Source organism: Scylla paramamosain, chromosome 9, assembly GCF_035594125.1.
Source record: "Scylla paramamosain isolate STU-SP2022 chromosome 9, ASM3559412v1, whole genome shotgun sequence".
NCBI lineage: Eukaryota > Metazoa > Arthropoda > Malacostraca > Decapoda > Portunidae > Scylla > Scylla paramamosain.
This window is the reverse complement of record NC_087159.1, coordinates 9,352,501-9,375,000: the sequence shown is the minus strand read 5'-3', so window position 1 is coordinate 9,375,000 and position 22,500 is coordinate 9,352,501. Positions and strand designations below refer to the sequence as shown.

General features: G+C 43.6%; 1 long non-coding RNA gene and 1 other non-coding gene across 2 annotated transcripts in view; one reads left to right on the top strand and one right to left on the bottom strand.

The window, feature by feature from the left end:
* The first annotated feature begins 1,871 nt into the window (after nucleotides 1–1,871).
* Nucleotides 1,872–22,500, top strand: part of LOC135103540 (uncharacterized) — a 205,119-nt gene continuing 184,490 nt past the window's right edge. Inside the window, exon 1 of the long non-coding RNA XR_010270107.1 lies at nucleotides 1,872–1,933. This is a non-coding gene — a long non-coding RNA (uncharacterized LOC135103540). The remainder of the gene's footprint in view (nucleotides 1,934–22,500) is intronic.
* Nucleotides 17,563–17,636, bottom strand: Trnai-aau (transfer RNA isoleucine (anticodon AAU)). Its single transcript has one exon. It is a non-coding gene; the product is annotated as a tRNA-Ile (tRNA).

Below are 22,500 nucleotides of genomic sequence, written 5' to 3'. Positions count from 1 at the left end.
GAGAGAGAGAGAGAGAGAGAGAGAGAGAGAGAGAGAGAGAGAGAGAGAGCAGAGCATGGGTGTGGGAAAGGCAAGCACACAATACTATAATTCGTAAGATAAGTAGGTTCCAGATGACGGTAGCTGGACTGACTAAGGGTGGCGGCGGACAAGGAGGAGATGGGATGAAGGAAGGGTAATAAAGGGCATCAGGAGGAGGTGGTGGGAGAACTGTCACGTCCAATACATACAGGAGGGCAGTATATCATCCTAGGTGGTGGTAAGTATACGGGAAGTGAGCGAAAGGGGCGGTGATTTAAGGGGTGCGCTGGTACGTGGAAAAAGAATCACCAATATAATGTAAGGAAGAGAAGGACGTCTTGAACACTGGGCCGGCGTGAGGGATAATAATAATAATGGTAATAATATGTGCTGGAGATAAGATCGGCTGTAGGTGTTGTTGATAATAGGCCTGGTTTATTGTTAGTCTGCGTTGGAAGGGGAGGGGTGTGTGTGTGTGTGTGTGTGTGAGAGAGAGTGTGAGAGAGAGAGAGAGAGAGAGAGAGAGAGAGAGAGAGAGAGAGAGAGAGAGAGAGAGAGAGAGAGAGAGAGAGAGAGAGAATGTCATGAGTGATTTAAAAGTCTTTCCTTTCAAAACATTTGTATGATAAATAAAAGTCGAGAAGTGAAGAAAGAAGAGGAGGAGAAAGAGGAGGGGAAGTGAGTAGAAAATGAATAATAGTAATAAAAAAGAACACAACAATAATTTGAAAGCCAAATGGAACAAAGAATATGAATATATAAAAAGTCTTCATACTCCCTTATGTTATCTTTTACACGTGAAGGGTTAGAGAGAGAGAGAGAGAGAGAGAGAGAGAGAGAGAGAGAGAGAGAGAGAGAGAGAGAGAGAGAGAGAGAGAGAGAGTAAATGTAAGAGGATAGACGATACGAAGGTGGTGGAAGTGCTGGAGGTGATGCTGGTGACGGTGATGCTAATGGTGGTGGTGGTGGTAGTGGTGGTGATGGTCGAGGTGATGCTGGTGGTGGTGGTAGTGGTGGTGATGGTTGAGGTGATACTGGTGGTGGTGGTAGTGGTAATGCTAGTGGTGGTGGTGGCGGTGGTCTGGAGGTGGCGCTGAGGTGTGTGTGTGTGTGTGTGTGTGTGTGTTTATCAATTAATCTCCTCTCCTGCACGTGTCTCCGGGAGGAGGTGAGTGATGGACAGTTGCGGCAGTCTCTCTCTCTCTCTCTCTCTCTCTCTCTCTCTCTCTCTCTCTCTCTCTCTCTCTCTCTCTCTCTCTCTCTCTCTCTCTCTCATATCACTTCTTTTCCTCCTTTGAATTATTTTACTTCAGTCTGGGAGGGACGGGGTAAGGAAGGGAGAGAGAGGGAGAAGGTAAAAGTGGGAGAGGGAGGGAGGGAAAGGAAGGTAAGGATGGAGAGGTGGAGCGAAGGATGGGTGGGGGCAAACACGTGGGTTGAGGTGTATGCGGAACACACACACACACACACACACACACACACACACACACACACACACACACACACACACACACACACACACACGGCTTATAAGGTGGCGCGGCAGTTAAATTCCCGCATGACACGTGACTTTCTGATAAGCTTTACCTCATCACCCGTTTTAGTGCACACAGGGGTATGTATGTATGTATGTATGTATGTTTCTCTCTCTCTCTCTCTCTCTCTCTCTCTCTCTCTCTCTCTCTCTCTCTCTCTCTCTCTCTCTCTCTCTCTCTCTACCTTGTCATTTTATATGGTTTCGCCTTGTCGTGTGTGTGTGTGTGTGTGTGTGTGTGTGTGTGTGTGTGTGTGTGTGTGTGTAGTCTTTCTGTCGTAACTCACAGGTGACCTTCTACTTATCTTAATCTCCCGACAGGGGCCGCCGAGGGGGAGCCGAGCCGAGTCGAGGCGAGCTGAGCTCTGCCCCAAACAGGTAAGGACTGAGAAGGACTACTGAGTGCCTGTCTGCCTGCTTGCCTGTTTGTCTCCTTGTCTTACCGCTTACCTTCCCCTCGCCACTGAGAAATAATTGTGTGATTGTATGTAACGCAGGATTGTCAACTCTCTCTCTCTCTCTCTCTCTCTCTCTCTCTCTCTCTCTCTCTCTCTCTCTCTCTCTCTCTCTCTCTCTCTCTCTCTCTCTCTCAATTTCACTTCTATAAGGAAAATTTTTGTCTGAATGTCGTCACGTGAATATGATGATATACTGAGTAAGGTTTTTCTTTCCTCTATAGTGTCACCTGGTATTTTTGTTGTAATTTTACTTTTGGATAATTTAAACTAACATCCTGCCCTGTTTGTGGAGGCTTAGTTTTCATGCCCTGCCCTGGGTGGCGCAAACAGAATTTTTTTTATTAGCGCTTTTTCAGAGACATGTCGGCTCCCAGAGCTCTTTCTCTCGTCTCCCTAGGGACCATAATTTTAAAACACTGCGCCGCATCTTCACTACTTTCAAAAGGCTTTCCTTGAAGTTACATGGTTTTTAAGGGTGTGTTTATGGTTCTAGTGACACATTAACGAGATTTCTGTACTATTAACAGGAGAAAGACTGTTGAGAATCCTGATAATCATCTCTAATGGTGAGAGAGCAAAGTGTTTCTGAATACTGGCCAAAATAGGATTGATAGGAAGCATGTGGGTGTTCCTCAGCCACTCGGTGATGGCTTGAAAAATGGCCAGCTTCCGTGAGATTCGATTTGGGGTCTGCGAGATGACCACGTTCAAGCGGGATCACTTAGCCAGCGTGGTATATAATTTTCGGCACAAGAAAAGAGGAAAATGTATGAAAAATATGCTAGTTTTTGAAGGGCGCTATGGAAAAAAGTTCGGAATGAAAAAAATGGGCATAGACTTTGTTTATATATAATATATATATATATATATATATATATATATATATATATATATATATATATATATATATATATATATATATATATATATATATATATATATATTATGAGACTGTGTAATATAAAACAAAATATTTAAACAGTCTTAAGGCGGACCTTGCAAATGTCTTGAAAATAATAGTAATTCTACTACTACTACCGCTACTTCTACAACTACTGCTACTATTACTACTACTACTACTACTACTACTACTACTACTACTACTACTACTACTACTACTACTACTACTACTACTACTACTACTACTACTACTACTATCTACTACTACTACTACTGCTACTACTAGATAAAGAAAGATAATTGCTAGTGATAAATGATGCATCAGTGATTATTCATGTTTGAAGTATAGTAAATGATATGTACTCTTTTTAATTTATTGATTGAATTTGATTGAATGAATTAAATCAATTAATTTATTATTTCAGTTAATTTAATTTATTGACGTTTCTTTTTTTTGCTGATTTGTGTGCTAGTAAGTCGTATATTTATCTTGTTTGTGTAGCGTGATTGAAAATGAATGATTACTCTTGATAATTGAAGACTGGTTTGCCATCCACCGTTGTGCATTACGGATATAAATGTATTAACTGGCTCGTGCTTTCATGCAAACGGCAAATCTCTTTTCCTGTTTTTGATGTCGAGTGGTAATGCAGAGAATGCATATTTTACGCGTGGGAAATGGAGGGGCGGAGGGAAGGAGCGGCGGAGGGAGACCAGAGGGAGGTACGAGTAAACCCGATTAGTTGCTTGTACTGTACTCAACTGTACTTTGCGCTGCGCTCTCTTGTGACTGCTGTACGTGGGAATCACTCCGAGGCCTTGGATGTCATTTGGGCAAGTCCAGCCATGCATGTCTGACTGGCTCATGCTCCTATTGCTGCTGCTGCTGCTGCTGCTGCTACTGTTTTTGTTGTTGTTGTTGTTGTTGTTGTTGTTGTTGTTGTTGTTGTTGTTGTTGTTGTTGTTGTCGTCGTTGTTATTGTTGATGGTGTTAATAGTTTTATTGTTAATGTTGTTGTGGAGATGTAGTTGGTGTTTTTTTGTTTTTGTTTGAGATAGTAGCGACTTGTAGTGATAGTAGTAATAGAAGTAGTAGTAGTAGTAGCTAGTACTAGTAATAGTATTAATCGTCGTCGTCGTTGTTGTTGTTGCGGTTGTTGTTGTTGTTGTTGTTGTTGTTGTTGTTGTTGTTGTGAAAATAATATTTTTCGCCGTTTATCGCCACCATGGCATCGATGTCTGTTCCTCGAGTCGTCGTCGTCGTTGCAGCCTTTGTTGTCATCGTCTTTGTTAAGCATGAGCCGTTAGGAACCCGCGACACTACAGTGCCCAGGTGGTGAAGGCGGGTGTGGCGCTGGCGGTGGCGGTGGCGGTATAGTGACGGGTCACTATCTCTTTCCCCTCTCTGCCATTCCCTCCCCTGGAGATACAGGAGGGGAGGGAGGGAGAGGAGTGGCGGGAGGTGGGCAGGCGTGTGGTAAGTTGTTTGTAAGTGAGTGTAAGTTTGCTATATGTACGCTGTTTTCTTCCAGAGAGAGAGAGAGAGAGAGAGAGAGAGAGAGAGAGAGAGAGAGAGAGAGAGAGAGAGAGAGAGAGAGAGAGAGAGAGAGAGATCCCTGAACTTGCCGCTCCCCAGAAGAGTCAAATAAAGACATGCTTATATATTAATTCATATGTAATAAATAGATCAGCTATAGATAAATAAATAAATAAATAAAATAAATAGTAATAATTAGTAAACGGAAATGAAGAAAAAACAACAGAAATAAATAAGTGAATTAAAAAATAGAATAAAAAAAAAAAAAAAAAAAAAATATATATATATATATATATATATATATATATATATATATATATATATATATATATATATATATATATATATATATATATATATATATAAGTGAAAAATAAAGATAGAGTAAAATATATGAAACCCCGGCCACTTTCCAGCAGGCATTCCGATATGATACAGCAGCTGCAGGACGCGCAACGTGCTGTGTATCGCAACACATTATCGGCACTCTTAGAAAAAACAGGTTGGGCAACATCACGAAGTTAACATTCGTCACCACAATTATTAACCTATTTTCGAAAACAGTTGGTGGGAGATTGTAATTATCAGCATTTTTTTTTCCTTTTTCCCCAACCCCCATTGATATACAGTATCCTACGGGCACCGGTTCGCATCCCGAGTGTTGCCAGGGGAAGTGGGAAGATGGGGGGGGTCCTCTCTCACCACTAACAGGCTTTCTTCACGCCAGCCAGCCACCGGACACTACAGTAAAGTTGAGGAGTTAGTGTCGACCTCTGAGTGTTTTTATTCCCACGCGCTGACATTTTTATGTAATTATTTCTTCCTTATATAGAACATTTTTGCACGGTGGTGGTGTGTTTGGATGTGTAAGTATGTGCGTATGTATACTTATATTCTCTCTCTCTCTCTCTCTCTCTCTCTCTCTCTCTCTCTCTCTCTCTCTCTCTCTCTCTCTCTCTCTCTCTCTCTCTCTCTCTCTCTCTCTCTCTCTCTCTCTCTCTCTCTCTCTGCAACATTGACGGGCGGGGAGAGAAGCAAGCAGGAAAGGCAACACCATGCAGGGAAGGGAAATGCCTGCGAGGACAGATAAGGAAGGCGAGAGAAAGGGAAAGGAAATGAGATAGGGTGCAGGATAGGGAGACAGGAGGAAGCTATCGATGGCTGGACGCGGAAGGGATGAAGGGAGGCGAGGGAAGAAGGGAAGGGCGTAAAGGAAGGAGGGAAGGGAGTGTGCACGTGACCTCTTCATCATATTCACCGGTCATGTGACGGTGTGACGGCCTTCAATCACATTTCCCTCCTGCCTGCCTGCTTGCCTGCCTGTCTGTCTGCCTGCCTGCCTGCCTGCCTACACCCTCTTCCCTCCATCTCTCCCTCTCTTCCTCATTCTTCCCCTTTCCACTTCCTCGTCCTCTCTATGTTCCTCTCTTTAGTAATATCTTTCTTCCGCACACACACACACACACACACACACACACACACACACACACACACACACACACACACACACACACACACACACACACACACACACACACACACACACACACACACACACACACACACACACACACACATACACAGGGGAAGAGGAAGAGGGAAGAGGAGGTAAGGAAAATTAAAAATACTGTTATTAAACCTCAACCAACGATCATTGGTGTGTGTGTGTGTGTGTGTGTGTGTGTGTGTGTGTGTGTGTGTGTGTGTGTGTGTGTGTGTGTGCAAAAAATACACACGAGTTTAGATTGTGAAAATATAATAATTCAGTATTAATAGACGAGACATTACGAGCTTAAATCAGTAAAAAGTAAATACAAATATGTAGGGAAGTACAGGATGGTATATAGAAGTAGGTAAACACACACACACACACACACACACACACACACACACACACACACACACACACACACACACACACACACACACACACACACACACACACACACACACACACACACACACACCTTCCTTTACCCACCCAGAGCCAGGCAGTGCACAGACAGACTCGACTCCCACGGCTCGGTCACAGATGCATTCGGGATGAGATGCATCAAAGCACATACAAGCGTAATACATAAAAAACCCCGATACACCTCAATGCGCGGCAGGCAGGCAGGGAGCGCCCGACCATTGTTCACTTATCTGGGGATCAGGGGGGAGGAGGGAGGACTTGGTAAACAGGGAGAGAGAGAGAGAGAGAGAGAGAGAGAGAGAGAGAGAGAGAGAGAGAGAGAGAGAGAGAGAGAGAGAGAGAGAGAGAGAGAGAGAGAGAATATGGGGGTGTTGGGGAAGGTTTGGCTAACTGTGATGGGGGGGAGAGAGGGACATGGTGGGGACACATGAAGAGAGAAAGTCGTGGGTTTCGTTTATATGTAAGGAAGAAGGTTGTCTAGCCGTATTCAGAAACGCTCCGCTCTCTGACCTCGATTATTTTCAAAGGCCACAGGAATTATAACCCAGGTTCGTTTGTTGAAAATGTAGAAATCTTGTTAATCTTGTCAATCTGCCATTAGAACAGTAATAAAACACCCTTGAGCACTCGGGTAACTTCAATTAAAGCCTTCTGAATGTAGTGGAGGTGTTTCTGAATATGGTCCTATGAGTGTTCTGCGGGAGGGGAGACGTGTGGGGGGAAGGGGGAGGAATTTGAGGTTAGGTTAGCGGGAGAGGGGAGACAAAGGAGGTTTTGGTGAAAGGGGAGGTAGAAAAACAGGGAAACTGGAAAGAGTAAGGAAGTGTTTTGTGGGAGGGAAGAAGTGGGTGGAGAGAGAGAGAGAGAGAGAGAGAGAGAGAGAGAGAGAGAGAGAGAGAGAGAGAGAGAGAGAGAGAGAGAGAGAGAGAGAGAGAGAGAGAGAGTAGGTAGGACTTGTTAAAATGGGGGGAAGGGAGGGAGAGAGGGCCATGGGGGTGAAGGAAGGGGTGGTATCCTTTTTGGGGGATGAGGGGTGGGTTGGGCTGCTCTGGTTATAAAGGTGGGTGTCCAGGGGCGTGGTGGAGGGTGTGGAGTCCTTAATTGGAAAGGTGTGGCGTGGAGAGGGTGTGGTGCGTGGTGGAGGCGGCGGACTAGGAGCAGAGGAGGAGGAGGAGGAGGGGTGGTGATAGATGGTGGTGGTGGTAGTTGATGTTTTTGTCGGTGGTGGTGATGGTGGTCGTGGTTAGTGGTGTCTAAAGATAAGATAGGTGAGGCATGATAATGTTAGGGCGCCACGTGGTGGAGGAGAAATGTGGAGGCGTGGTGGAGGAGTGGTACAAGCACGTGGTGGTGGATACACATGTAGATATTAAACAACAGCAAACCTTTAGGTCCTAACTGGGGTGTATGACATAACTGCACTCCTCTTATTATCGTCTTTGTGAGGTCAGTCTATTGAAAGAAGGCGTAGGAAAAGCAATGAGAGCTACTGCAATATCTGAATTAACTACATTACCATTATTGCATTAGAAAAAGAGAAAATATAATTAATAAAGTCTGAATTAGCTACATTACTCATTATTGCGTTAAAAACTACCTAAAAGGAGAGAAAAATGTAATCTCGCAGAAGGTGCAGGTTAGGAGGAACTTGGAGAATGCTGCTGGAGTGAAGTATTTGTATGATAGTGCGTGGTGGGCAAGCTTTGGCGGGTGTCAGGGGCAAGGCAAGGCAAGGCAAGGCAAGGCAGGGAAAGTAGGGTAGCGGAAAGGTAGCATAACGGTTTAGGGAAATGTGCAAGTTGGAAGGGATGAGGGAAAGGAAGGAGGAAAGGTTGGTGGGGGGAAGAGGGGCATTGAGGGAGGGGGGAGGATGGTAAGGTAGGTAAGGTAGCAGGTAATACTCATAAAGCTAACCGGGCAGACAGGCAGACAGGCAAACGGACAGACGGACGGACATGCGGCAGGCAGGTGGTAAGTAGTAGAGAAAGCGTAGCGAAGATGAGGATGAGGGCGCGATGGGTGCCCCGAGAGAGAGAGAGAGAGAGAGAGAGAGAGAGAGAGAGAGAGAGAGAGAGAGAGAGAGAGAGAGAGAGAGAGAGAGAGAGAGAGAGAGATTTCTAACCGTTTTTCAACTAATGCGGACTCAAGTTTCCCATACGTACAAACACCTCCCCTTCCAAGGGCATCGTAGCCTTGCCCTTGGCGAGGTAGTTGCGGCGAGCACCCCCAGGCCTTCCCACCCAGCACTGGCGGGCGAGGGGGCGGGGCCTTTGTCATCCCGGGCAGGGGCAGGTCACGGCGCCCGGAGGTGGTCCCGCTGTGCATTTTATCCTTTGCAGCAACGCGGTCACTTCACCCCGCATCCGTCTCCCCCCTTCCCTCCTCTCCCTCCATGCTCTTCCTACCTCGCTCCAGGCCCTCCATCCCTCCCTCCCTTCTTCTGTACATGCTTTCCCTCCCGCTCTCCTTGCCGCCCTGTGAGAGCCACTAATGCAAGGCGCAATGCACAATGGCCTGGCGCGGCCCCCAGTGTCCCGCTAAGAGGGCCTCGCTGTCTGGGTGTCCGCACCTCACTCGACTGACGGACACATAAATACGAATCATTCATTCATATGCACTGATGATGTAATAGTCATGTGTGTACCGACGTTGCATGACGGCCACTGAGAGTTGGTCATGCATTATCTCCCCCTTCCCCCTTACCATTCCCTTTCCCCGTGCCCCACCATTTTTATTTAACGCCTGACACACCCCTTTTGAGTAAGCAATCAGCCCCCTTCTGTAAACCCCTTTCTCCCTCTTATTTTCCGCCATGCAGTGGAGGGGGACTTTGCATGACAGTTTGCATTGCTCCTCCTCCGCTCATCTCCGGAAGGTGGGGCGGGAGGCAGGCACGTGCGGGATGCGGGCGGGCAGGAGGCGGTCAGGGCGGTGAGGCACTCGGCTAACCCCCCTCGGGAGCTGCAAAATGGGAGCGGCATCGCATTTCAAGGTCATGCATGACGGCGGAGCGTGCATGGCTTGAAGGGGAAGGAGATGACGGGTAGAGGTGGTTGGGAGGTAAAGAGCGTTGCGTGTGTGGGGGTAGGGAGGGGGTGGGATGATGATGATGATGAGTGTGTGTATGTGTGTGTGTGTGTGTTGGGTAGGTGGGGGGGCACAGTCTGAGGGGGTGATTGGTGTGTCTGGGGAGCCAAGAAGGGGAGTGATGGAGGATCAGGAAAGCCAGTTGCATCAGTAGACGGACGGACGGGTTGAAGGGTTCGGCGTGAGGGGGGCGGGGGACGCGAAGGTGAGGGGGGAGGGTGTAGGGGGAGGGGTGTGAGGGTAGTTGACGAGGGGAACGAGGTAGCGGCTGGGAACTCAATCACTCACTCACTCACTCAGACTGGTCACTCAATTAATGACGACTCTTGGGGGGAGGGGGCAGGGGTTATTGGTCATCAGGGCGGGGGTCAGATGTCACTGGTGTAGCAGCTTAGACGCGCCCCTGATTCCCCTCCATAGACAAAAGAAGTGTCAGATGCGTGTGATCGATGAGTCTCTCGTCTCCCTCTTTACGCTGCCCCCTCACACCCAATGTCTCTTCATCCTCTTCTTTCTCCCCACCCTTTTTTTTTCTCCCTCTTTCTCTCCTTTCCTTGTTATAAATTAATTACTCCATTTTCTGCCTTTGTTCCCGTGCGAAATTGAATTATTATAGATATTATGCTTGTTTTTCCTTGTTTATTTTGTCATCCCTTCTAATTTTCTTTTTCTTTTTATACTTCAATGATTCCCCAGTTTTCTCAGATTTTTCCCTCTCCTTTTCCTACTTTTACTCTTGTTTAAATTTTCTCTGTTATCCTACATCTTTTACTTTAGATCCTGCAGCTTCTCACGAACAGCCTCATAGGGGCCAACAGGTCTGCGCTGTTTGTACTTCCTTTGTGTTCTAATGATATGCCTGGCCATCCATAAAAGTAAATAGCCTCGTGACCCATCATGTCTTTGCGTATGGATGTGTACTACTTTCTACTATCTTTCTGTCGTCTTACTAACCAGCCTCTGTTGTCATCCTCTTCACTTCCTTCTTTTTCTGTCTCCTGCGATAACATCTTTACTTCCTACCTCTTTTTCCTCTTCCGATACAGCCCGACTGAAAGCATCTCTCTCTCTCCCTCTCTCGCTTTCTCTCCTCTCCCAGTGTTGGATTGCAATGCAGTTGGTAGGGAAAGGAAAGGGGAGGGGGCGAGTGAAGGGGAGGCAGGAGGGAAGGGGAGGCAGGAGGAAGGGAGGGAGGAGGGGAGGTAAAAGGTACTATAACACAGATCTGTCCCGCAGACGAGCTTCAAATGGTCAAAAAATGGCCTTCTCTTTTACCCCCTCCCTTCCTCTCTCCCTTGCTCTCTCCTCCCTGCTCTTCCAGTCTCCCACCTGCCCCTCGCCCGCGTGTCCTAAGTGGCGATGGTGGTGATCCTTCCCTTCAGACATAACTGCTTCACACCCCACCTTCACACTCACTTTTCCGTCTCCTTTGCCTTACCTTTCCTCACCTGGACCCCTTTCTTCCCTTCTCTTTTATTTCCTTCCTTTCCAAAATTTATTTCCCTTGGTTGTTTCACTTATCTTCCTCTATCCTTTCCCTTACCTCTCCTTACCCATTTTCTTCTCCTTTCCTCCCCTTATTTTCCTTATCTGTACTTCCTTTTGGTTCCTTCACCCATCTTACCCTTTCCTTTTTCTTATCTTTCTTCATCTTTCTACTTTTTCTTTTCTCCTTTCCTTTCCTTCCTTACCTTTACCACACTTCCTTTACCCCTTTTGTTCCTTTTCCTTTCATCCCTTTGGATCATTATCTTTTTTTCTTTCTTGCCTTCGTTTTCCTCTTTCTTTTCCTCTCCTTCTATTTTCATGCGTCGAAATGAAGCCCTTATTCTGAAACATTTTGCTCTCTCACCATGACTATTTTCAAAGGCCACAGAAATGATTACTCGGCTTCTCAAGGCTATTCTTCCATTTAATAATGTAGAAATCTTGTTAATCTGTCAATGGAACCGTAAAAACACCCTTAAAAACCCGCGTAGCTTTAACTAGAGGGTTTTAAACGTAGTGAAGATGCGGCACGGAGGTGTTTCAGAATATGAGTCCTGAGTGCTGTTATTATGAGGATACAGGAGTGTGGCGCCGACTTATGTAGCAGCAAGTGAGTGAGTGTGCAAGTGAGTGTCATTTCCTACCATGCCACTAGTCCTGGAAAAGCGATTAAGTCATGCACGAAGCTGGTGGCCTCATGAGTAAGTTAGTGTAAGTGAGGGTCTGTGAGTCATTGTTCTCTTGTAAAAATGCAGTCTGGCTCGTGGTTCTGAGTAATGAGTTTCTTGCATGACTGACTGACTGACTGGCCGACTGACCATCATAAAGAGTGAGTGGGTGAGTGTTTGCGAGTCATCATTCCGTCCTAAATACAGTTAGTCAGTGTCCATTATATGAGTGATGAGTTCCTTGCATGACTGACTGACTGAATGACCATCTGAGTGAGTGAGTGAGTGAGTAAGTGAGAGTTTGTGAGTTATCGTTCCCTCATACATGCAATCAATCAGTCGTTACTATGAGCGACGAGTCTCGTGATGAGTCCTTCGCATGACTGACTGACTGACTGACTACCGTACGGAGTGAGTGAGTGAGAGTTTGAGAGTTACCATTCCCCCGTCAGTCGCCATTGTGAGTGATGAGTCTTGTGATGATTCCATTGCATGACTGACTGTAAGGAAGAGAGTCCGATTTTTTATTCATTAATTTTTTAGTCATTCTTCCCTCTCATGCAGTCGGGCAGGCATCGTTTTTGCAACACAACCATTGAATCTTTCCTTTGCATGACTGAGTGTATGAATGAATGAGTGAGTGACTGAGTGAATGTTTGTTGAGTCATTCCTCGCTGGCATGGCGGCGGGCAGGGGCGGCAGTGAGCAGCGGTGGGGCGCGGCAGGGCGGTACAATGGGCGTCGCGGCATAATGAATCAGGTATGAATGATGCAGTACACCAGCCCGGGGCGAGGGAAGCAAAAACAAGGGACCGTTGAGGACTGAAGCTACTGCAACTGTTCGCTCGCCCTCCGCCTGCTGGTTCAGGCGAGGCGGGAGTGGCGCGCGAGGGAGCAACGATTTCCGATTTTTCTGTTATTGAAAATCACCTTGGGTTTTAATTATATATATTCTTCCGATTTTCCATTTTTTCATGGTGCTTAAACTATTTAAACTTAAAGGGCTTAGATTATACTGGCTTTTAAATTCTCGATTTTTCTGTTGTAAATATTCATTAACTTCAGTACAGGCTGACCCTACTATGTATGTATTTATTTATTTATTTATTTATTTATTTTTTATTTGTCTTATATAAATAAGGTAGTGTATCTTATTGGGCTTTATGGTATAGTGGTTTCACTATTACATACCATTTTTTATTAGTTGTTCACGTCTAGGAGCGAACGCCTTCTTCGTCAGCTTTATTATCTTGTCCTTATACGGAGCCTGTGACCGAACAAGAAGGAAAAATATTATAGCTATATTAATAACAATAATAATAATAATAATAATAATAATAATAATAATAATAATAATAATAATAATAATAATATTATTATTATTATTATTATTATTATTATTATTATTATTATTATTATTATTATTATTACTACTACTACTACTACTACTACTACTCCTCCTCCTCCTCCTCCTCCTCCTACTACTACTACTACTACTACTACTACTACTACTACTACTACTACTACTACTACTACTACTACTATGTCTGGAGCTAAACTTGATAGACAGACCGGTGTAAATTCCAGCGGCGCCGCTCTAGTAGCAGCGGAAATTATGGTATGCAGCCCTGGGTGAGGGGCGGCTGCTGCAGACACGTCAAGGCTGTGCTGATACTGAATGCGTCCACCAAGGGAATGCAACCGAGGAATTCAGCCATGAAATAAATAAATAAATAAATAAATAAATAAATAAATAAATAAATAATGATAATAATGATAACAATACTAATGCATAAGTTAATGCTAAATCTTGCTAAATATTAAGATAGGTAACCAAAAGTAGATGATTATATAAACAGAAAGACTTTTACCGAATTTGTTTTATGCCCTCGGTCTGCTTCCCTTCTCCGTAAGAAAATAGATATACATATAAAAGGAAATATAATGAATATAATGAACCACAAATAATGACGAACAATGAAAACAGTAATGATTAATGAATAGATAAGTGAAAGCAAAAAAAAAAAACGACGAAAATAATAAAAATGAATTTTAAATATAGAGAAAATAAAATAAAATATAGTGAAACATAAAAGGAAAGGTAAAGACATACATCTGAGTAAAGTAAAAGAAATAAAGAGACGCCCACCTGAATACTCTCACCACGCCGCGCCGCCGAACACTCAAGCAGAAGGATATACTCGTACTGTCACCCTTCACCTGAGAACTGGATGAAACCCAACCCGGGTCGTCATGCCCGGCCATCAATATTGACGCCGCGTGTCACTGTGCAGTATTCTACCACATGATGTTATGTATTTTTAAGAGCATTTCATCCCCACGTGTGGATAACAAGAGACCACGTGTGTTTCTTGCATGCAGGAGACAGAGAGAGAGAGAGAGAGAGAGAGAGAGAGAGAGAGAGAGAGAGAGAGAGAGAGAGAGAGAGAGAGAGAGAGAGAGAGAGAGAGAGATCCTGAAGCACTTAGATTGTTGCAGAAAAGAATTTATAGCTTAAAGAAAAAAGTTTGCAAATTGAACAGAGAGAATAAGAGTAGAATAAGAATAAGGGAAAGAATGTATGCATGGATAATGAAAAGAGAGAGAGAGAGAGAGAGAGAGAGAGAGAGAGAGAGAGAGAGAGAGAGAGAGAGAGAGAGAGAGAGAGAGAGAGAGAGAATGAAGGTCACAGTGACAAGCCCTTCACGCTCATCACACTTAAAAGGACGATTCCCACGCTGAGACAAACCGCGTTGATAGTGAGGCGACGTAAATAAATAAATAAATAAATAAATGAATAAATAAATAAATGGACAAAAAAAAAAAAAAACACTGTTGGGAAGAAACATAACATAGGACAGAGTATTAGCAAACCTTACCCTCCTGGTCACTACAACAAAAACTACGCTATATTTTCTCAAGGCTCCTTACCTTCTTCATTATTATGGTATGTCATATTATGGCGAGGACCGGACGGAGAAAAGAAGGAGTTAACAAAATGAATATACTCGTAAGGTGAAACAGGAGGCATGATTATTGACTGGGTGATTAGATGACGTAAGGTAAGGTGTTAAGTATGGGAGGAGGAGGAGGAGGAGGAGGAGTTGGAGGAGGGTAAGATTGTGGATGGGGAGCAGGGTGTGTGTGTGTGTGTGTGTGTATGGGAGCGTGTCTAGGAGGAAAGGGTGATGAAGGGGGTTAAGTAGGAATGGTGGGAATGGTGGTGATGGGTGTTAAAAGTTCCCATGTGTGTGTGTGTGTGTGTGTGTGTGTGTGTGTGTGTGTGTGTGTGTGTGTGTGTGTGTGTGTGTGTGTGTTTTCTCTGTGTGTTCTCTAAATTATTATTATCCCCTCCCCCACCCCGCCCACCCCCCACACACACACATGAGCGAATGTTTACAAGACTTCACCAATCACCTTAAAATATATGATGTTGTAAATGAATAAGTGAAAAATCATCCCGTCCTGAAAAAAGTAAAAAAAAAAAAGATAATAATAAAACGTGCAAAAAAAGAAAAAAGAAAGTGACAGACGAAGGAAGTAAAGTAGCAAGTCATTTGTTGAGGTCTGTGATGATTTATGGGTTGATATATTTTGACTCAGTTTTCCTGTTTGTTGGTGTTTTTGTTTTGTTGCCTGTCATATTTATTCATATATTCATTTATTTTTTCTTTCGCATTTTTTTCTTTTTATTTATTTACTTTTTTTTTTTAGAGAGAAACTAGTTTATACACATTGTTCTTCTCACTGTTGCTGGGTAATTCTTTTTTTTTTTATTTTTTTTTTTGCATCCAACATTACCTGGATTTTCTCTTTTACTCATCTTCCTCGTCCTGATAATCATCCTCCCTCTCCTCCTCCTCCTCCTCCTCCTCCTCCTCCTCCTCCTCCTCCTCCTCCTCCTCCCGGGGTCACTGTCAGGCTAGCGGACAGACACTCGGGGAAACTAGACACTCGCAGCACTGCCAAGGCGGGAGCAGTGCATGGAGGGAGGGAAGGCAAATCAATAAGTCCCAAGCTAATCGCCGGCAATCACTCGTCAGCAAGCAATCTCCACATCTCCCGTCACTCCCGCGAACATGTTGCCTCCACTCGACCTGTCACACGCGCGTCACCGTCACAGGCCAGGCACAGTAACCCAACACCATGCAAAGTCCCGTTCCCTCGTATATGTATAGATGTTTGAGTTAAGTCTGCACACTCACTTACTCCTCCTCCTCCTCCTCCTCCTACTCCTCCTCCTCCTTACCCCCACCCACCAGTCTGCACCTCTATCATCCCACGGTATTGGAGGAAGGTGGGGGAGGTAAAAGGGTGAGGGAGGAGAGGGTGCTTCAATCGTTGTATTTCCATCCAGGGTGTTTGAAGCTCTTAATCTCCGGTACATTTGGGACGTAAATTGTCATGTGTATTTTTTCCTGCTTAAATTGGATGCTGCTCTGTCAACGCTGCTGGACGGTTGTAGGATGAGCTTTGCGTAATTATTTGTGGTGTTGTGAAATGAGTGGTGTGTGGAAAGTGATGCCTTTTTTTGTTGAACTGGGAAAGAAAGGTACGAGTAACTCAGGGCTAATAAGCTTTTGCTGGATTATTAATTGTTACGTGTGATCTGTGCCAAAAAAAAAAAAAAAAAAATCCTGCAATAATAACAGTAACAACAAAATCAGCAACAGCGCTATCACCTCCATCACCACCACAAACAACAACAACAACAACAACAACAACAACAACAACAACAACAACAACAACAACAACTACTACTACTATTACTACTACTACTACTACTACTACTACTACTACTACTACTACTACTACTACTACTACCACTGCTGCCTTGACTGCCATAGTTTTTCCTCAAGATTAATATAATAAAATGGTGCTGTGCAGTTTAATATTATAGTTTTAAGGCATCACTGACTGCAAAAATGTTATGGAAACGGTTGAGATCACTTGCTATTCAATTTTTTTTTTTTCTGGGGAAAATCGCTTAAAGTTATTGAAAGCAAGTGTCACGATCTTATAAGCAGTTCAAGAGATATATTGCAGTTACATTAATATTAAAAAAAATGAATAAATAAACTACATGACAGTCTTGTTCTACTTAAGTGCTTTCTGTGTTCTTAAAATCAAGAAAATGAATGAGATTTACAACTTACATAATGCAGTCATATAATTACTATACAAAATAATAATAATAATCAAATGCTAATCTTGTTGTTCTTCAGAGCTTTCTTTGTGAATCAAGAAAGCAAAGTCAAACCAATGTCACTCACAAAAGCTTTAGACTTTAGGTTAGATGTTATTTCCCTTTTGTAAATATTGCACTTATAATTATAGTAAAGAAGATACATAAATCAAACAGTAAACTTGTTCATCTTTACGGCTTTCTTTGTAAATAGATAAACAGAGCAGACTCAATCAATGACGCTCCCAGAAGCTTTAGACGATACCTAACAGATTATTGCCTTTTATATCCTCCTCTACTGCGTCTCCCATGGGATCGCCGTTCCTCACTAGTCTTTTCCACGTGACTCATTCTTCTGCCTCCTCTCCACTCAATCCTCTCTCTTAAATCATCTCCTACCCAGTCCTTCCTTCTCTTCTTTGGGATGCCTCTTCTTCTTCCAACCTTTTCCATATCTACCATTCTTCTACCGACATACTGTTTAGAACTCCTTTTAATTTAATTCTATATACTTCAACCCGTGATGAGTTTGATATGCCTTCCTGAGTCTACATTTCAAGTCAAAACTCGTCGTGTTCAAGTGAGACTGAGAGTTGCATCAGTATTTGTAAAACTCTGAAGTGTTGCTGGCTTATGATAAGATTTCTGATATGGTTTTTTTGAGCTGCAGCTGGTGTTCATTCAGAGAGAAAGAGAGAGAGAGAGAGAGAGAGAGAGAGAGAGAGGACACCAAAGTAAAGAAGCCATAAAAAACATCCATCATCACTTTTGGCCCGTATGGGGATCGAACCCACGACATCCGCGTTATTAGCACGGCGCTCTAACCAACTGAGCTAACAGGCCTTGACAAATAGCTCTGCCAAGCTGTTATCATCAACACCTGAACTATAATTATAAACACTATTATGGAAGTAGTCATTACTATTATCACTGCAGCTGCCCGTTAACATATACATAATCATATCCTATAGCTATGTCTACTACCACTACTACTACTACTACTACTACTACTACTACTACTACTACTACTACTACTACTACTACTACTACTACTACCACCCAAATCCGAATAGTAGAGAGAGAGAGAGAGAGAGAGAGAGAGAGAGAGAGAGAGAGAGAGAGAGAGAGAGAGAGAGAGAAAGGAAGATAGGTAGACAGACAAATGACTATGTAAGGAGAACAAGGAATAAAAGTTAAGGAAATTGACAAAACGTGGAAGAAAGAGTAACAAAGTGAAAAAAAGAGGGAAATGAAGAAAATGATTAAAGTAAACATGTGAGAAAAGGTGGAATTTAAAGATATTGAGAAAGACTGGTCTCTCTCTCTCTCTCTCTCTCTCTCTCTCTCTCTCTCTCTCTCTCTCTCTCTCTCTCTCTCTCTCTCTCTCTCTCTCTTCACTCTTTACTTATTGTAAGGAAATGTCATGACTTCCTTTTCATTACTTTAACGTGTGTGTGTGTGTGTGTGTGTGTGTGTGTGTGTGTGTGTGTGTGTGTGTGTGTGTGTGTTTTATTATCTTTTATCTCCTGCACTCTGAATCAAGGACAAAAAAGATGCGTCTGGTTGTCTGTCTTGTTTTTTTTTTCCACCCCCACTCATCTGTCTGTCTGTCTGGCTCATTTGAACAAGGACGGGGACATTGACATACATTTCCGTCAGGCGAGGGTCCACCACTGTCCACCATGCATTGTTCACCCGGGAAAAGAGGGAGAGTTTAAAAGGAGCTGAGGTGTCTTAACGTGTCAGCGAAGTTTCTGAGACGAGACGCCGGTACAGCATCCTTGAGAGACTGCAAGTTGTTGGCACGCATTTTGAAACGCTGTAGGTTCTCATGAGGAGTATTTTCAAGGCCTACAGAAATTATTAGCTGGGTCTTCTTTGGCGTTTTTCTTATTGATGGTCCGGAATCCATATTAAACTAACTTGTGAAGTCATGAAAATATCTTTGTAAACCCTGATACGAAATCTATGTTAAATTAGGTTAGGTTAGATTGTCTTGCGTATTATAAGGCTAAGATTATTTGACATTAGGTTAGGTTACGTTAGGTTATGTTAGTAGATGCACGCACGATTTTGGTGAGAGAGAGAGAGAGAGAGAGAGAGAGAGAGAGAGAGAGAGAGAGAGAGAGAGAGAGAGAGAGAGAGAGAGAGAGAGAGAGAGAGAGAGAGAGAGAGTAAATTTGATCCAAGAGTGAGAATGTTGCACAATGTAGAGAGCAGCGGAGTCATCAAGGCATCGCTGTGTGTTGACAGGAGCAGAGCAACTGGACGTGTGTTTTCAGCTGTCAGTTAGTGAGCGGCAAGATAACTGTCCCTCTGTATCTGTCCCCCTGTTTATCTTTCTATTTGTGTATGTGTGTCTGTCTGTCCACCTGTCTGTCTGCCTGGCTATCTGTTTGTCTGACTGACTGGTCTGTCTATCTGTCTAGGTATGTTTGTTTGTCTCAATGTATATTTTTATTTATTTTTTTCAATCTGTAATTGTGAGTGTCTGTCTGTTTGTCTGTCTGTCTATCTGTCTGTCTGTCTGTCTGTCTGTCTATCTTTCTATTTGTACATTTTTCTGTGACTGCTTGTCTACCTGTCTGTTGTGTTTTGTCAGTCTGTCTGTCTTCCCATCAGTCAATCTGTTTGTCTGAGTGTCTATATCTATCTCTTTGTGTGTATTTCAGTCAGTCAGTCTGTAAATTTATCTGTCTGTCTGTCTGTCTGTCTGTCTGTCTGTCTGTCTGTCTGTCTGTCTGTCTGTCGGTCTATCCATCTTTCAATACTTTCTCTGTTAATTTGCGTCTCTCTCTCTCTCTCTCTCTCTCTCTCTCTCTCTCTCTCTCTCTCTCTCTCTCTCTCTCTCTCTCTCTCTCTCTCTCTCTCTTCCTTAATAGTTTCCATGAAAGCTCACGCCTTTCCAGTCCTACCGAGTAGTTGCATCAGTGTGTGCCAGCCAAGGGCGCTCTGAGAAAAGATATTTGTGAAGAGATAAGATGAGGAAGAATTTTCGTACACACATGAAGTAGATCTGAGTGACTGTCCCACGCGTGTGTGTGTGTGTGTGTGTGTGTGTGTGTGTGTGTGTGTGTGTGTGTGTGTGTGTGTGTGTGTGTGTGTGTTGGGTGCAAGAAAAGTAAAGTGAGCAAGCAAATGAGAGTGGAAATACGGGGAAGAGTGTCATAAGTGGTATTTCCTGATTTTACGAGTATATACGTATGTGTGTATGTTATTACTGGCTTGGTCTGTTTGTTGTGGTGTTTGTTTTGTTTGTATGTATTATTTTGTTTTGTATTTTCATTTATTCATTTGTTTATTTATTTATTTATTTGTTTATTTTATTTGCAGTTTTTTTTTTTCTGTGACGTGGTACTGGTCTTTTGCATTGTTATTTTTTAATCGTTATCATCTACATTATCGCCATCATCATCATCACCATCATCATCATCATCATCATCATCATCATCATCATCATCATCATCATCATCATCATCATCTTCATCATCATCATCGCCGTCTTCCATCTTTCTTTTCCTTTCATATCCTTCCTTCGTTCATTCTTTCTTTCCTTCCATCAGTTCTTTTCTTCCTTCGTTACGTCCTTCCCTCTTTCCTTTCCTTTGTTTCCATTCACGCTTACATCTTTTCCTAGTTTTCCCCGGTACCTGTGAGGAACAGTCTCTCTCTCTCTCTCTCTCTCTCTCTCTCTCTCTCTCTCTCTCTCTCTCTCTCTCTCTCTCTCTCTCTCTCTCTCTCTCTCTCTCTCTCTCTCTCTCCCAGTGCTTCCCTTCCCCATCATTCCCTTCGACACTTTTTCCTCGCTTTCCTCCCATAATGTTCCTCTTTTCCCCCATAACCCCTTTCTCTCCTTCGTACCGTCCATATTTTTATCTCTTCCTCTCCCATAACCTCCCCATTATGACCCCCAGCCCCTCCCCACCACCACATAGAGGGAAGGCAATAAAATAATTGAAACTACCTTCATTCCCAGTAGTAAATAAATATAATCTTCACCGTAAAATCACTGACAGGAAGAGAGAGAGAGAGAGAGAATTAAGGAGGAGGAGGAGGAGGAGGAGGAGGAGGAGGGATGTTTTTTCGGAATGCATGTGCAGATGGGTGGATGGATTGGATGGGTGGGTGAGTGAATGGAAGGAACGGAGGGAGGGAGGAAGAGGAAGAAGAGGAGGAGGAGGGAAAGAGGGAGGGAGGGAATAGTTATGGAGGGGATGAAGGGAAAGGTGAAGAAAGGGTATTGGGATAAACCTTTTTTTTATTGTGGAAATATAATTAATACAGAGAGAGAGAGAGAGAGAGAGAGAGAGAGAGAGAGAGAGAGAGAGAGAGAGAGAGAGAGAGAGAGAGAGAGAGAGAGAGAGAGAGAGAGAGAGAGAGAGAGAGAGAGAGAGAGAGAGAGAATTTCAGTGATGTTGATACCGGAATTCTCTCTCTCTCTCTCTCTCGCTCTCTCTTAAGCAATGAAAAATAAGAACTGAAATGTGGAGGTATGTAGGAGAGGAAGCGAATGGAGAAAGACGTGGATATAGGAAAACTGGGAGAGGGAAAAAGGAATAAAAGGAAAATAGATAAAAAAGAAGAGCAAGCATAGCCACGATAATTTGTGAGAGTGAGTGAAGTGAGCAAGAGAAGAAAAGAAAGACGAACAATAAAAGGCGAGAAAAAAATAAAGAAAGAATGAAGGAAATAGAAGAACTGAGGAAAAAGAGGAAATGAAGAAAGATAAAAGAATATTGGAAGGAAAGAGGAGAGGGGGGGAAAGGCCAAATGACGAGGTAGTCAGGGAAGGAAAAAGAATTTGACGAGATGGGTGAGAGAAGAAGGGAAGAGGAAGTAATAAAAAGAAAACCACAATGAAAACGCCAACCAAAAAAAAAAAAAAAAGAAAAAAAAATAAAATAAATAAATAAAACTAATGGGGATTTGAAGATTGAGAAAAAGAGGGTTCCGTTTTTGCGGCCTGTGTACAAATAGCCGTTTGATAGTGCTAATGAGAGAGAGAGAGAGAGAGAGAGAGAGAGAGAGAGAGAGAGAGAGAGAGAGAGAGAGAGAGAGAGAGAGAAGCTGACTAACTGGAGATAGGAAGTTTTACAAGCAAGTCAGAAAATTAGACAGGAACAAGGAAAAATGCATGGGGTAGACGGGAGGGGAGGCTGAGTGTGGGATGGGACGTGTGACTCCTTCCCCCTCTCTCTCTTCCCTCTCCCTCCTCCCTGCACTAACTATACGCCCGAGCGGTTTAGCTGGCCACAACACGGGCCTCGCCACCACAAGGCTAGGAGTGTGGTCAGGCGTCGCGTCACACTTAGCCTCCCTCACTCCCTTCCTTCTCGTCCTTCCTTCCTTCCTTCCCCTCACTGTCCCTACCTGCTGATCAGTCCTCCGTCTCCTAGCGGCGTCACGTGATTCAATTTTCGCTATCATGTGAAATATATAAATCAGTGAATATTGTCTTTATTGTAATGGATTTATTTTTTTTTTTATTTATTTTACGTTTTCAGAATTCGTCGTCTTCCTCTTTCTCCTTCCTTCTCTCCCTGCTGTCCTTCCTCCCTCCCTTTCCTTCCATTCGCTCACCCACCCACCCTGTCCATCCACCCATCCACCCACACATGCATTCTAGAAAACATCCCTACCTCCTCTTTCTTAGTTTTTGTTCTTTTAATCTTCCTAAATTCACACCATTTTCGTCTTTGACTCTCAC